This window comes from Hyaena hyaena, unplaced genomic scaffold (genome assembly GCF_003009895.1).
Source record: "Hyaena hyaena isolate Hyena2069 unplaced genomic scaffold, ASM300989v1 scaffold_1679, whole genome shotgun sequence".
Lineage (NCBI taxonomy): Eukaryota > Metazoa > Chordata > Mammalia > Carnivora > Hyaenidae > Hyaena > Hyaena hyaena.
In genome coordinates, this window is record NW_024082278.1 from 240815 (window position 1) to 257144 (window position 16330).

Below are 16330 nucleotides of genomic sequence, written 5' to 3' on the forward strand. Positions count from 1 at the left end.
TCTTGCCTCACAAATGTTTCCTCTGTCAAATGCTTGCAAAACTCTTAAGTCCCCTGCCACCTGCCTGGCAACACTAAACGTCATTTTACCTTATTGCAAGCCAAACAATATGTAGTTGACCCCTAAACAACACGGGTTTGAACTACATGGGTCCACTTATATGGATATTTTTTATAAGTATAGTATAATAACAATGAATGCATTTTCTCTTATGATTTTAATCGCTTCCCTTTTACTTTAAAAATATAGTATGAAATACACACAACATAAATTATGTTAATCAGCTGTTTATATTGTCAGTAAAGCTTCTGGTCAATATATGCTATAGTGTTCTATTAGTGGTTATATTTTTTGTGGGGAATCAAAACTTACACATGAATTTTTTACTGCGTAGAGGAATATTGATGCCCCTAATCTTTGTGTTCTTCAAAGATCAACTCGATTTGGGTTTAGGTCTATCATTTTAAGTCTTTTTTTTTCTACATATCTCATGACTTTTTAGTTTCTCTCTTCCTCACTTACTGCTTTCTTTTGCATTAAGATAATTATTTCTTGTGGGGAATTTAAATTTCCCTCTCTCTCTCTTTTTCCTATATTTTAAGGGATCCGTTAGTGGTTTGTTCTGTGGCTTACCATATTGTGGGTTGTGCCTTAACAGTTGAGTTTTCTTTTTTGTATAATGAAAGTTCTTCACTTAAAGTTTGGTTACGGAGGCATCCCATTTAAAGATGGATATCTTGAATAAATACAATACAAAGCAGGTGACGGATGAAGAGCCAGGCCTTCTCCCTGGATGGAGGCTCCTTTGTTTTAGATTCTTGGGTGGATTTTAATAACTGACCATTTAGACCACTTGGTTTTACTCTTCTCATGCTTTAATTCCTATTTTTGTTTTTAAATTCACCCATAAAGAGCGAGCCTACAGATCAGTAGGCCCCTACCCTTAGCCCCAGTAAAAGAAGAACCCAGATTCTCCTCTTTTCACAGTTTTACCATGTTGTAATCAGGTATGCTGTGTAATTTCCAGGCTCTGTAAGTGATAACCTTTATTTTCCCAAAATTTCTGCTGGCTATTGCTCAAGGGAAACTTGCAATCATAATAAGAATCACAAGGGCCAGTTCAACCACAATAGTGGTTGTCGATAGACTGAGACTGGCACAAAACACATGTATATCTTATCATAATCAGGTTCAGATTTAAAATTAGTCTCGTCTGCGTAAAGTGAAAGTTTGACTTCTTCTTTGCCAATTCTAATGCCTTTTATTTCCTTTTGTCGTCTGATAGTTGATGCTAGGACTTCCACCCCTATGTTAAACAACAGTGGTGAGAGTGGACACCGCTGTCGTGTTCCTGATCTCAAGGGGAAAGCTCTCAGTTTTTCCCCGTTGAGGATGATGTTAGCTGAGGGCTTCTCATAGATGCCTTTTATGATGTTTAAGTAAGTTCCTTCTATCCCGACTTTCTCGAGGGTCTTTATTAAGAAGGGATGCTGCATTTTGTCAAATGCTTTTTCTGCACCTATCGACAGGATATAATGAGTCTCAATGAGATATAGAAACTTTATTTTAATGTCACTCGATCCACCAGCCTTCTTTCTCTGGTACTATTGTTGTACATATTACTTCCATTATTGTTACAAACCCCAAAGCACACCATAATAACTATTTGTTTACCTTCTGTATTCATTTCTTAGACAAGACAGCTTTGCTCTTACTCACCTCTTTGTGCTGTTTATAAAAAGTGCTTTATTATTAAATATGTTACGGGCAGTAAAACAACATGGGCTAATAAGTATATAAAAACATTTTGTTTTGCATTTGTCAAAATTATGTATCATGTTAAAAGTTTAGTTATCTTCTATGAGGCAGATATTTTTCATGCAATTGTACATTTTTTTCTTAAAATATGGGTAAATGTCTTTACATATAGTATCTAAACATGGAATCTAGGTTCTGAAGTAGGGGCAAAATAGAAATGCACGCTGGAGATGGAAACATTACCCCTATTGGCCGGTAGTGCAAAAGATGTATTGGTTACAGTCAATAACCACAATATACTTAAATGGCTGGCATGTTTCTCTTCTGCAGGAAGACAGTGTGTCCTGCATGTTTATCTATTTTATCTACTCATTGCAGATCACGGTGACTGTGTTCTTACTAAAATCTCAGGAGACTTTATTCGTGCGATTTGTAAAATGTAATAAGGATGGTGAATTTTCTGGTGTCCAAATTCCACCACATGATACATTTCAAAGCCAAATAAAAAATGCTATTTTGTATCATCTCAATCTTTGGCTTTTCCAAGCTTCTGGTCCAATAGTTGGAACTATTGAACTTTAACTAGATGGTAAGTGCTTAATCATAAACTATAGAGCCAATTGAACTCTGTTTTAATTTAAATTTTGAATAAGTTATGATTTATGTGGGTAAAAAAGTCAATAAAATGAAGTATACTCTGAAAAAAATGTTAAAGGACCAAATATACATTATATACATAGTATGTTATACAAATATTTTTAGATCATGAAATAGAAAAAGGGAAAAAGGCACACATGTACATTGTCTTTTGTGATTAGATAATTACCTTTCCCACCAGTGTTTGTATTTTTGTGTTCGTAAAGATTTGAATTGCTCTCTATTGTCACTTGCTTTACCTTGAAGAATTTTCTTTGATATTTCCTATGACATGGGTCTGCTAGGAAACACTTATCTAGTTTTGATTTACCTGAGAATTCTTTAATTTATGAAAGGTAGTTTTGCTAAACATAGCATTATTCGATCACCTTTTTTCTTTTTTTTAATGCACTTTGAATGTTAGCCTACCGTCATCTGTCCTCCGCTGTTTATTTTGAAATTGTCAGCTGTTAATCTTGTTTAGGTTAACTTATATGTGACAAGTAAGTTGTCTCTTGCTACTGTCAAGATGTTCTTATTGTCTTCGAACTTCAGCATTTTTACATCCTGCCATTGCAGTCCTCTCTATATCACTCTGTAGTTTTCAACAATCGGAACATCTTACATGACCCCATGTCATTATCACATCCAATAAAATGAAGGATTGCTTGCTATTTAGACCATAATCTAACTTCCTAAATTATATCTTATTATACCTGGTTATTTGAAAGCAGCATCTAAACTAGGTCCACACTGGGAAGGGAGGAACATGGAGGAGAAGTAGGGGGACCCAAAGTTCCCTCATCCTTCAAACACAGCAGTGTTGAGGCCAATGGACTTTGAATTCCAAAAGCCTAGGCTGCAGAGTGACAGACATCTCTAGGGGCCAATGAGAACAACCTGGCAGGCCATAGGTGCATGAAAGCAAACTGAAAGAGATAAAAGGAATTTTGTAGGCCCAGAACGGAGCTATCCCCTTCTGCAGAGAGACAAAGGGAAGAGAAAGAGAGGATGCGGAAGTGTAGGACTGTATTTGGACAAGAGAAAACCATGGACCAAAGATGGAGAAAGATCCAATCTCTAACTGTGGGACTTTCTCTGGACTGAGGCTGGCGGGGAGGAGAGCCAGTCCCAGGATTGGTAACTAGTTCAGGGGCACAGCCCACAGTGGGGAAAAGTTATCCCCTTTTGGAGTGCTGTGGGAAGAAAGTATACAGCCATTCAAAGACAAAGACTGTCCTGGCCCACCAGCCAGAGGCCATTTATTGGAAGGGCTATTGGTGTGGGGCTCTTTAGGACATCTGGATTTGAATCCCAGTCAAGCCCCAGTGAAGTGGGGGATAATGTGGGGCAGAAAAACAAACATACAAACAGGCAGACAAAATCAGCTGTCTCACACAAATGCACCACTGTGAGGGATGCCTGAACAGAGTGGTATGTGACACCCTGTTTGGCGAGCAGAGATTGGGGTGTAACCATTTTTTCTCCCCATCACCATCAAGGTGATTCAAGGAATAGGCAGCAGGCACATAGTGGAGGTGGGACCAGCCTACACCAAACTACATCCCTCCACACGTGATAACTGCACTTCTGTTGGAGTGGAATTGACACTGATGAACCAGACAGCCCCTCATCCAGACCAANTTGGAGTGGAATTGACACTGATGAACCAGACAGCCCCTCATCCAGACCAACGCTGCCACCAGTTCAAGGCACCCAGAAAAACATATTTTCTTCCTTTCTCCTTCTTATTTTTTCCCTCCTCTAGTCTGATTATTCTAATTGTTGGTTTGTTTAAGCAGACATATTTAAACTAATCTCTTTATACCTGTTCTATGACTCCTTCTTTATTTTCCTCTCTCTCAATCGTTTAAGTCATATCGTTTCTCTGCCTGGTCCATTTTCTTTTCTTTACTTTACCCCAATCTTGTCATTTCCCTTTTTGTATGGGATATGGCATCTTCCACCACTCGCACCCCCAATTCCATTGTTCTTTATTGTTTTGGGGTGGGTTTTTTTTTTTTGTTGTTTGTTTGTTTGCTTGCTTTACCCAGGGCTCCTTCAACAAACAAATCAAAGCACACCTGGTGGAGGGTCCAAAACGTCACTACAAGTAGAGAGATGAAGCAAGCAGACTCAACAACAGAGAGGAAGTAACACACTCCAAAAAGCACCTACTGAAGGGAAAGGCCCTAGACAGTGTATGACCCCTCCTTAATATAGTAGTGCTCGGAGGTACAGGACACATAAAGAGCTTTTAATATACAGAAGAGTCAGAAAATTAGCCAAAATGACAAAATCGAAGAATTCCTCAAATAAATTCCAGGAAGAAGTGATAGCTAAAGAGTTGATCAAAACAGACATAAACCATATATCTTATCAAAAATTTAGAATAATAGTCATAAGATTAATCACTGGGCTTGGAAAGAAAAAGCATAGAAGACAGCAGAGAATGTATTGCTGCAGAGATCAAGGAATGAAAAATAGTCATGACAAATTACCAAATGCTGTAAATGTGGTGCAAAATAAAATAGTCAAGGTGACAGTGAAGAGGCAGAATGGAGAATGAGTTCAATAGAAGATTAAATGTTGGAAAAAATAGGAAGGTGAGAAAAAGAGAGGTAAAAAAATTCTAGACGATAAGGGGAGAGTTAGAGAACTAAATGATTCAATGAAATGGAACAATATTCATATCATAGTAGTTCCAAAAGAAGGAGAGAGAGAGAGATGTTGAAAATGTACTTGAATAAATCATAGCTGAGAACTTCTCCAATCTGGGGAAGGAAACAAACATTGAAATCCAGCAGGCACAGAGAACTCCCTTCAGATGTAACTTGAAGTGATCTTCTGCATGACATATCATAGTGAAACTAGCAAAATAAGACAGAGAATTCTGAAAGCAGCCAGGGGCAAATAGGCCTAAACATACAAGGGTAAATCCATAAGGGCGGTAGCAGACCTTTCTACTGAAACATGGCAGGCCAGAAGGGAGTGGCAGGAAATTTTCAATGTGCTGAAGAGGGAAAATATGCAGGCAAGAATCCTTTATCGAGCAAGGCTGTCATTCAGAATAGGAAGAGAGATAAAGGTTTTCCTAAACAAACAAAACCTGAAGGAGTTCATCACCCCTAAACCAATTCTACAAGAGATCCTAAGGGGGACTCTGTGAGTGAAAAGTTGCAAGGACCACAAAGGACCAGAGACATCACTGCAAGCACAAAACCTACAGAGAACACAATGACTCTAAACCCTTATCGTTCCATAATAACGCTGCATGTAAATAGATTAAGTATTCCACTAAAAGACATAGGATAGCCAAATGGATTAAAAAGAAACAAGATCCATAGTAGACTCTAAGTCTAAATTCTCTCTCGGCCAGCAAGAAAGCCGATTCAGGATTAAAATAGGAGAAATGGCTAATGTCCAGGAAAAGACAAGAGCCCCAAATAAGGGTCTTGCCCCGTATTTATTAAGATCAGAAGGCTTACAAATCTGATGGGTGTGGACAAAGAGACAATAATGAATTGGTGAACACCAACTCATGGGCATGAGGGAAAGGTGGTTTTGAAGGTACATAGTGTTTAGTGTGTGGGTCAATATAAAAAAAAAAAAAAAACCCTGGCACCGGGCAGGTGGGCTTGTGTTTGATAATGGCAGACAAGAGGACTGATGTCTGTTTATCTTACATAGCCTAGGGTATGAGACAGATAGGCTAAATAACCTCAAGGTTAACAAGGCACCTATTGTTTTGTAAATCATTTCCACTCTGGGCAGCATCACCCGTAGTGTAGTAGTGTAGCAGAGGTCTATAGCCTTATTTACATGTTTACCTAATTTGGTCCTTTCTTCCAGTGGAAGCGACTTTCTGCTATAGTACTAAATTGGGGGTGGAGACCCTTTTAGCCCCAAAGGCCTAATCTTGCTTACTCATTTACCTTTGTTTCAAGGGCTTTTAGCCTTCTATCTCTGTATCCCCATCTTAGCACCCCCTCTATCTTTGCACTCTCCTCTATCTTTGCACTCCTCTCTACCTTTGCACCCCTCTATCTTTTCACCCCAATCTGTCTTTGCACCACCCCCTCTATCTTTTCACCGCCCCTCATCCTGGGTGCTTCTGCACCCTCCCTCTCTATCTTGGGTGTCTTATCTTGTTTACCCAAACTCAACTGTGAACATCCTATAGATTTGTACTTTTGTATGCCTTGTTAACCCATTGGTGTAAGCCCAGGGATTTAGGAAATTCATTCCCCACAAAAACCCATATATTTTCTATCTAAAAGAGACCCAATTTAGACCCGAGGACACCTTCAATTTGAAAATGAGAGGGTGAGAACCATCTATCATGCTACTGGAGGTCAGAAGAAAGCTGGAGTAGCCACAGTATTTAAGACAAACTAGACTTTATTGTTTATAAATTTTTAATGTTTTATTTAGTTCTGAGAAAGAGAGAGAGAGAGAGAGAGAAGGAAGGAGAGAGGGAGGGAGGGAGGAAGGGAGGGAGGGAGGGTGGGAGGAAGTGTGAACAGGGGAAGGTCAGAGAGAGAGGGAGACACAGAGTCGCAAGCAGGCTCCAGACTCTGAGCTAGCTGTCAGCACAGAACCTGATGCGGGGTTTGAAACCACGACCCATGAGATCATGACCTGAGCCGAAGTGGATGCTTAGCTGACTGAACCACTAAGGCACCCGAAGACAAACTAGACTTTAAAATAAAGGCTGAGGGCGCCTGAGTGGCTCAGTCGGTTAAGCAGCCGACATTGGCTCAGGTCAGCATCTCACAGTCTGTGGGTTCGAGCCTTGCATCGGGCTCTGTCCTGACAGCTCAGAGCCAGGAGCCTGCTTCAGATTCTGTGTCTCCCTCTCTCTCTGACCCTCCCCCACTCATGGTCTGTTTCTCTCTGTCTCAAAAATAAATAAACATAAAAAATTAAAAATAAAATAAAATAAAGGCTGTAACAAGAGATGAAGATGGGCATATAATAATAATTTAGGGGTCTATCAATCAAGAAGACCTAACAATTATACATTTCTAAGCCCTGAATTCGAAAGAATTCAAATATATAAAAGAATCGCAAACATAAGCAATCTTTTAGGTAAGAATTTGGTCATTGCAGGAGATTTTAATACCCTACTTCCCGCAATGGACAGATCATCTAGACAGAAAATCAAAAAGAAACAATGGCCCTAAATGAAACACTGGACCAGATGGTCTTGACAGTTATATTTAGAACTTTTCAACCTAAAGCAGCTGAACATACATTCTTCTAGAGTGCACATGGAACATTCTCCAAATTAGATCATATAACGGGTCACAAAACAGCCCTCTGTAAATATAAAAGAATTGAGATCACTTGTGCGGATGAGCAATGGGTGTTATATGGAAACAACTTGACCATAAATTATTGAAAAAAAGAATTGAGATCATATCATGCACACTTTCAGTTCACAATGCTAGGAAACTTCAAATCAGCCACAGGAAAAAGTTTGGGAAACCTCCAAATGCGTGGAAGTTAAAGAACATCCTACTAAAGAACGAATGAGTCAACCAGGAAATTATAAAAGGAATTTAAAAATATATGGAAACAAGTGAAAGTGAATACACAACAATCCAAACCGACTGGGATGCAGCAAAGGTAGTCCTAAAGGAAAACACGTTGCAAACCAGGCCTACCCCAAGAACAAGAAAAATCCCAAATACAAAATCTAACAGCACACATAAAGGAACTAGAAGCAGAACAGCAAAGTAACTCCAAACACAAGACAAGAAGAGAAATAATGAAGATAAATGCAGAAATAAACAATATAGAATAAAAAATAAAATAAAAACCAAACGGAAGAACATATCAATGAAACTAAGAGTTGTTTTTTTTTTGAAAAAAATAAAATTGGCATCTAACCAGGGTTCTCAAAAAGAAAAGAGAGAGGACCCAGATAAAGTCATGAATGAAATTGGACTTATAACAACCAACCCCTCAGAAATACAGACAATTATCAGAGAATACTCTGAGAAATTATATGCCAATATCCTGGACAATGTGGAAGAGATGGGCAAATTCCTAGACGCTCACACACTACCAAAACTCAAATGGGAAGACATAGAAAATTTGAACAGACTCATAGCTAGTGAAGAAGTTGAATCGGTTATCAAAAATATCCCAACAAGAGTCCTGGGGCAGATGGCTTCCTAGAAGAATTCTGCCAGACATTTAAAGCAGAGTTAATACCCATCCTTCTCAAGCTGTTCCTAAAAATAGAAATGGAAGGAAAGCTTCCAGACTCATCCTATGAAGCCAGGATTACCTTGATTTCCAAACCAGACAAAGACGCCACAAAAAAGGAGAATTACAGGCCACGATGTCTGACGAACATGGATGCAAAACTTCTCAAGAAGATACTAGCAATTTGAATTCAACAACATATAAAAAGAATTATTCACCATGAGCAAGTGGGATTCATCGCTGGGCTGCAGGGCTGGTTCAATATTTGCAAATCAACCAATGGATGCGTCACATTAATATAAGAAAAGCTAAGAACCATATGATCCTGTCAATAGATTCAGAAAAAGCATTTGACAAAATATAGCATCTATTCTTCATAAAAGCCCTCAGGAAAGTCAGGATAGAAGGAACATACCAAAACATCATTAAAGCCATATACGAAAAGCCCACAGCTAATATCATCCTCAATGGGGAAAGACTGAGTTTTCTACCCGAGATAAGGAGCATGACAGGGATGTCCACTCATTACTGTTGATTAACATGGTCCTAGCCTCAGCAATTAGACAACAAATGAAATAAAAGGCATCAAACTCGGCAAAGAAGAAGTCAACCTTTCACTTTTTGCAGACGCCATGATATTCTACAGAGAAAACCCGAAAGTCTCCACCAAAAGACTGCTGGAACTGATACATGAATTCAGTAAAGTCGCACGGTACAAAATCAATGTACAGAAATCAGGTGCATTTTTATACACCAATAATGAAGCAACGGAGAGAGAAATAACGAAACTGATCCCGTTTACAATTGCAGCAAGAACTATAAAATACCTAGGAATAAACCTAACCAAACTCATCAAAGATTTGTATGCCTAAAACTAAAACAAACAAACAAACAAACAAAAAACGAAAGAAGAGAAAAGAAAAACAAAAAACAAATCAAGAACAAAAACAAAAATACTTATGAATGAAAGTGAAGACAAAGAAATGGAAAAATATATATTGTTAAAATGTCAATAGTACCCAAAGCAATTTACACATTCAGTGCAATCGCAATAAAAAAAGCACCAGCATTCTTCTCAAAGCTAGAAAAATCCATCCTAGAATCTCTATGGAACCACAAAAGACCCCGAATTGCCGAAGTAATGTTGAAAAAGAAAACCAAAGCGGGAGGCATCACAATCCCAGTCGTTAGCCTCTACTGCAAAGTTGTAATCATCAAGACAGTATGATATTGGCACAATGCACACACATAGACCAATGGAATACAATAGAGAAACCAGATTTGGGCCCACAAATGTATGCCCAACTAATCTTTTAAAAAGCAGGGAAGGGTATCCGATGGAAAACAGACAGTCTCTTTAGCAAATGGTTCTGGGAGAACTGGACAGCTACCTGCAGAAAAATGAAACTGGACCACTTTCTTACACCATACACAAAAATAAACTCAAAATGGATGAAAGACCTAAACGCGAGACAGGAAAAGCATCAAAACCGTAGCGGAGAAAACGGGCAACAATTTCTTTGACCTCAGCCACAACAATTTCTTGCTCAACACGTTTCCAAAGACAGGGTAATTAAAAACAAAAATGAACTATTGGGACCTCTTCAAGATAAAAAAAAAAGCTTGTTCACTGCAAAGGAAACAATCAACAAAACTAAAAGCCAACCGACGGAATGGGAAAAGACATTTACAAATGACATATTGGACATAGATTAGTATCCACAATCTATAAAGAACTGACCAAACTCAACACCTGAAAACAAATAATCCAGTAAAGAAATGGGAAGAAGACCAATAGGCACTTTTTCTAAGAAGACATCCAAATGGCCAACAAACATATGAAAAGATGCTCAACATCACTCATCATCAGGGAAATGTAAACCAAAACCACAATGAGATTATAACCTCACACCTGTCAGAATGCCTAAAATTAACAACTCAGGAAACAAAAAGTGTTGGTGAAGATGCAGAGAAAGGGGAGCCCTCTCAAACTGTTGGTGGGGAATGAAAACTGGCTCATCCACTTTGGAAAACAGTATGGAAGTTCCTGAAAAGGTTAAAAATAGAACTGCCCCATGATACAGCAATTCACTACCTGATTTTTACCCAGTGGATACAAAAATACTATTTCAAAAGGATACATGCACTCCAATTATTATCACCAATAGCCAAATTATGGCTGGTTGAGGTTCTTTACCTGATGGAGCGAACCAAACTTTCATTCGTGAAGTGTATGAACCATTAACAGTCCTGCTTGAATTGAATTTTAGTTTTCCACTGATGTTAATCACAGGTATGGTAATAGTAAGAGACGTCCTCAGGGATACCCTGCATTTTAGACATACTCCTCCTTACCTCCGTGCTGGAATAGCAATTCAACTACATTTTCGTAATCCGCAGTAATAACATCAGCCAGCACAGTAATTCCTTGATATGCCTGCTGATTCATGGGCCTGAGGAGTCGAAACTAGACTAGTGGCAGTCTTAACTTCCAGTTCAAAAGACTATTTGCCTTGTGTGATGGAGGCACTCCACCCTTTGAAAGTAAGATGTTTAAACCAACGGAGTATAAATTCACAAGGATAGGAAGCAAAAATGTTACTAGTGGATTCCTAGAGGTAAGAGTGAGTGGTGCCACTCCCACTTCTAGACCTTGTTTCGTGGACCCATGAAACTTGGCTTTGGGAAAAACAGAAATATAATGAATGTTGATTCAGAGTATATATTCCCTTTATTATAACATTGCCATTCTCTCACAAAGTACTGTCATCTATCTGGCACTGTAACAAAGACTTTTAAAAAAATAATGTTTATTTATTTTGGAGAGATAGAGAGACAGAGCGCAAGCAGGGGAGGGGCAGAGAGAGGTGAAGACACAGAATTCGAAGCAGGCTTCAGGCTCTGAGCTGTCAGCATGGAGCCAGATACAGGGCTCAAACCCACGAACCGCGACATCATGACCCAAGCTGAAGTTGGACACTTAACCGACTGAGCCACCCAGGCGCCCCTGTAACTAAGACTTAAAAAGTCCATTCCACTGTTCTGACATGACAGCTGACTCAGGATGGTGGAAAACATGGTAAGACTATGAATTTCATGAGCATGGAATCATTGATGAGTTTTTTGGTCAGAAGCAATATTGTTGGAATAGCATAATGGTGAGTAAGGCTTCATTAAGTCCCCAGGAGGTAATTTTGGCAAAAGTAACACATAAAGGGTATGAAAATCTGTATCTAGAATATGTGTCTATTTCAATAGGAATGAAACAGTACCTGGGCGTATCTGGGTGACTCATGTGGTTAAGCGTCTCAGTCTTGATCTTGGCTCAGGTCATAATCTCACTGTTCTTGAGATGGAACCCTGCATCAGGTTCTGTGCTGGCAGCACAAAGCCTGCTTTGGATTCTCTCTGTCCCTCTCTCTCTGTCCCTTCCCTGCTCACATACTCTCTCTCTCTCTTTCTCTCTTTCTCCCTCTGTCTCAAATAATTTTTTTAAAAAACACCATTAAACTCCTTACATTGCACTCGCCCCCATACCTCGCACGGAGAATGCCTGAAACCATAGGAACCCTTACAGATTCCAGGAGTTTGGGAGGAAAAGGAGACAGAGTCCGCTGAAAAAACCTTCTATCTTGAGTGTGAACTGGGGAAGACAAAATCGGGCCAGGACCAGAGACACAGAGGGACGGGGGCGATCCCCCTCTGCGGGGAGTTTAGAGGGGAAAGAGAGTGGCCAAAACTGCTCAAGACACTGTCCCTGTCGCTGGAGAAGAGAACCTCTCCCCCTCCAGCTCCGGACACAGAGGGATCCAGTTTACTGCTCTCCAGGTGACCCTAGGTGGGACGCACACGTCTCAGGCGACCCCGGATGAAACTCCTCCTCACTCGCCAACCCGACCTGGAGGAGAAGGCAGCAGTGGCTTCTAGTCAATCCCCAGGGGGAAGACAAGAGGCTTGGGACTGTCCTGAGGGGGTCACCTGCCAGTTTCTATTTCCAGCTATTTCATTGGGGCACGCGGACTGGGATCTGGAAACGAGGCCTGACCTGGGATATAGACCATGGCCCACCTTGGCTGTGCCCCCAGCACAGGGAGGTTCTGCACCCAAAAAAGTGAGTTGCAGCACTTGGTTCAAGAAGGGACTGGAGCGCTGCCACTCTTCCCTCCACAACCGCCAAGGCAGGACTCCCGCGGGATGCATTGGATCAAACCACGCCCATCCCTGCTAGAGAGCTGCCGTCTTCCCTTTCTTTTCACCGGAGCCGGGGCAAGACCAACATGGATGCACTGCCCTGATTAATTCTGGTCACTGGCTTGCTTAAACAGTCACATTTAATCAATTCTCTAGATGTAAATTCTACACCTACCTACCTTCTCATCTCTTTCTCTCTGGAGTAATCAGACCAAATAGTTTCTTTGGATAACACCATAGTCACTTTCGCCTCTTCTCCAACCATATTCCACTCTTTCACTCTTTGAAAAAAGCTGCTTATTCCTGCTGCCTGCTCATTTCATTTCCAATTTTGCCTCATCCCCGCCATGTCATTTCTCTCTTTAGCGCTTCCACCAGCACTGCATACACCTGGCTATTTATTTGTAGCTGGGAAATCTGGTTATATGCTTTAAACTGTTCTTTGTCTGTTGGACTTCTTATTTTTTTCCTTTTCTTTTCTTCTTTTTTATATATTTTTATTTTTTATTATTCACCTTCCCCCCTCCCTCTTTTCTCTTTTCTTTTTTGTTTTCGCTTTTGGTTTGCATGTTTGTTGGATTTGTCTGTGCGTTTGTGTGCCATTGTTCACTGTGTGTGTGTTTGTCTGTCTGTTTTCTTTTCCAGGGCTACCTCAAGAAACAAGCCAAAGTACACATGGTGGAGAGTCCCAGAAAACAACTATGAGAAGGAAAATAAAATAACCAAGGTCTCAACAAGAGAGACCAAGAGATACCATTCAAAGAACACTTTCTGAAAGGAAAGGCCCTGGACAGTCAAAGAGCCTTCTTGGGTACAGCAGTGCTCACAGGTGCAGAGAGGATAATAAGTTTTTTAAACTAACAAGAGAGAGAAAGCTAACCAAAATGACAAAACGAAAGAGCTCTCCTCCAGAGAAATTCCGGGAAGAATTGACAGCTAAAGAAGTGCTCAAAACAGATATAAGCAACATAACTAGAATTTAGAACAATAATCATAAAAATAATCGCTCGGCTTGAAAAAAAGCAAGGAGGACATCAAAGAAACTATGGCTACAAACAACAAGAAGCTTAAAAATAATAATTATGAATTAAAAGAAGTGATAAGTGAGACACATAATAAACTGAAGGCATCCAATGCACTTTCTGATACATGGGCATGGGAATCATTGACACATTTCATTTGCTGTGACATGATGAGTTTTTTGGTCAGAAGCAATGTTGTTGGAATAGCATAATGGTGAATAAGGCATTCATTAAGTCCCCAGGAGGTAATTTTGGCAAAAGTATCACATACAGGAATGAAAATCTGTATCTAGAGTATGTGTCTATTTCAATAAGAATGAAACAGTACCTGGGGGTATCTGGGTGACTCATGTGGTTAAGCGTCTCAGTCTTGATCTTGGCTCAGGTCATAATCTCACTCACTGTTCTTGAGATGGAACCCTGCATCAGGTTCTGTGCTGACAGCACAAAGCCTACTTGAGATTCTCTCTGTCCCTCTCTGTCCCTTCCCTGCTCACATACTCTCTCTCTCTGGCTCTCGTTCTCGCTCTCTCCCTCAATAACTTTTAAAAAACACCATGAAAAAAGAGAGAATGAAACACTACCTCTGCCATGATGAAGCCTAATGGAATCAAGTTGCCACCCGCATACTGGATGAATACCCTGGGGAATGATGCCATATAAGGGAATGAGTGTTGGCCTCTACTACTGGTAAATGGTCACTCAGCAGCAGCCATAAGCAGATTGACTTTTGTGAGCATAAATCCATATTGCTGGGCCCATGATACCTTCCATCCCTGACATCGTGGCCACTGCGTTCATGAGCCCATTGAGTAGTGACCGGGTGGCAGGGAAAAACACTGACTGCTATCCACAGAACGGGCCATCTGATCCACTATATTCTTGGAAATCATCTTCCTCTGCTAAGGCAATCTTTTGTTGAGCATTTACATGGGAATAAAATATTTTCACATTTTGCCCATCCAAAAAGATCTAACTAGTTCCAGGTGCTGCTTCTTCCTCCACTGCCATCAATTACTAAGGATCTTCTATCCCTTGGTGAAGACAAAAAAAAGCAAGTAGCAATTGGTCATAAGAAGAAAAGGATTGAAACATTTCCAGCAACTAGTGTTAGAGAGGATTGCAGAAAGTTTTTTGAATATGACAGTGTTGAGCTGATGCAAAATGAAACTTGATATCTCCTTACCATCAAAGGCAGAAACTGGAAAATGCCCTGCACTATATTGTCTGTCTTGCCAATACAGACAATTAGTTTAACTTGCACTGACCAAAATTTTATGTCAAAGTCTTGTCATCATCAGGATACCTCAGAACATGTTCTTGTTGTCATTGTTCAAGATACCAGCCATTGTGGCTGCAATATTAAAGAAGAAGATGAGAGCTTGGACTTTGGTACCAGTACTTATGTGGGTGCCACTAAAGATCCTTGGAAAACTAACTAGAGAACGTGCTCTTATGTACCTGAAGACCTTCTCCAACTCGTAAATGCGATTTTGCAGTGGACCACCGGAGGATGTCTATTTTTGGCCACTCCATGAGGAGCTTTATGCTTTGAAGAATCCTGGAAAGTACAAAGCTGTGCCAACGTTTGCACTAATTTGCAACGCAGTGACACTTTTGCCCTTTGGGGGAAAAAGGCCTTTAGTGGATATTTGGGAACAGATCAAATGAAATGGAAGCCTTATTGATGCTACCCATCTTGTGAAGTCCTATCCAGGTTCTCAGCTGGACATACTAATTGATCAACGAAACAGTGATCGGTTCCTTCCCGATGGACAGTTACTACTTGATAACTTCATACCTGCCTGTACAGAAAAGAAATTTCCTGTTGTTTTTAGATTACAATAGAGTATGGGCACAGCTAAATATTTCATTGCAACCATTATTACTGATAACATCAGACACCATGCAATACCTTAATGCATTAAAAACATCACATAAGAGAATTTCTTTAGGATGATAATGTAAGAAACAGAACTACATGGAAAAAAAGACTTCAGAACATTGAATTTTATAGTGCTAAAATGCATAAATTCCATAGTCGAAATACTTTCTGAATAAGCATATAAAATATGAAAAAAATTAAAAAGGTCTGCCCACATACCTCTTCCCCAGACCTTCTTATCACCAGTTTTCCAGTAATGTTCCTTTCAATCTCTGACCAATTATCCAAGTCATTGCCACATCCCAGGAATCAGTGTATAATCTCAGGTCTGACAATTTGGTCTTACAAACAGAGTGAACAATCAGGTACACTTTTCGAAGTTCTGCTCACAGGGAGGTTTTCTCTTCATCTTTGTCCATCAAAGATGTCCTATAAAATAGCTGCACTTGCTGCAGCTGTCTATTTTGCCATGGTCTGTATAATATGCAAACCATCTATGAACAGGGTCTGAATTTTCTCTTTCTCTGTCAGCTGAGAGTAGTGAGCTGTCTGTGAGACCACAGGCATAGGCCAGAAGAGAGAAGGTAATGTAACAGGAACGAGAACCATGGGCACTTGGGCC

General features: G+C 40.0%; 1 pseudogene; it reads left to right on the forward strand.

The window, feature by feature from the left end:
• Positions 1-12478: 12478 nt before the first annotated feature.
• Positions 12479-15783, forward strand: LOC120226287 (annotated as a pseudogene).
• Positions 15784-16330: the final 547 nt, after the last annotated feature.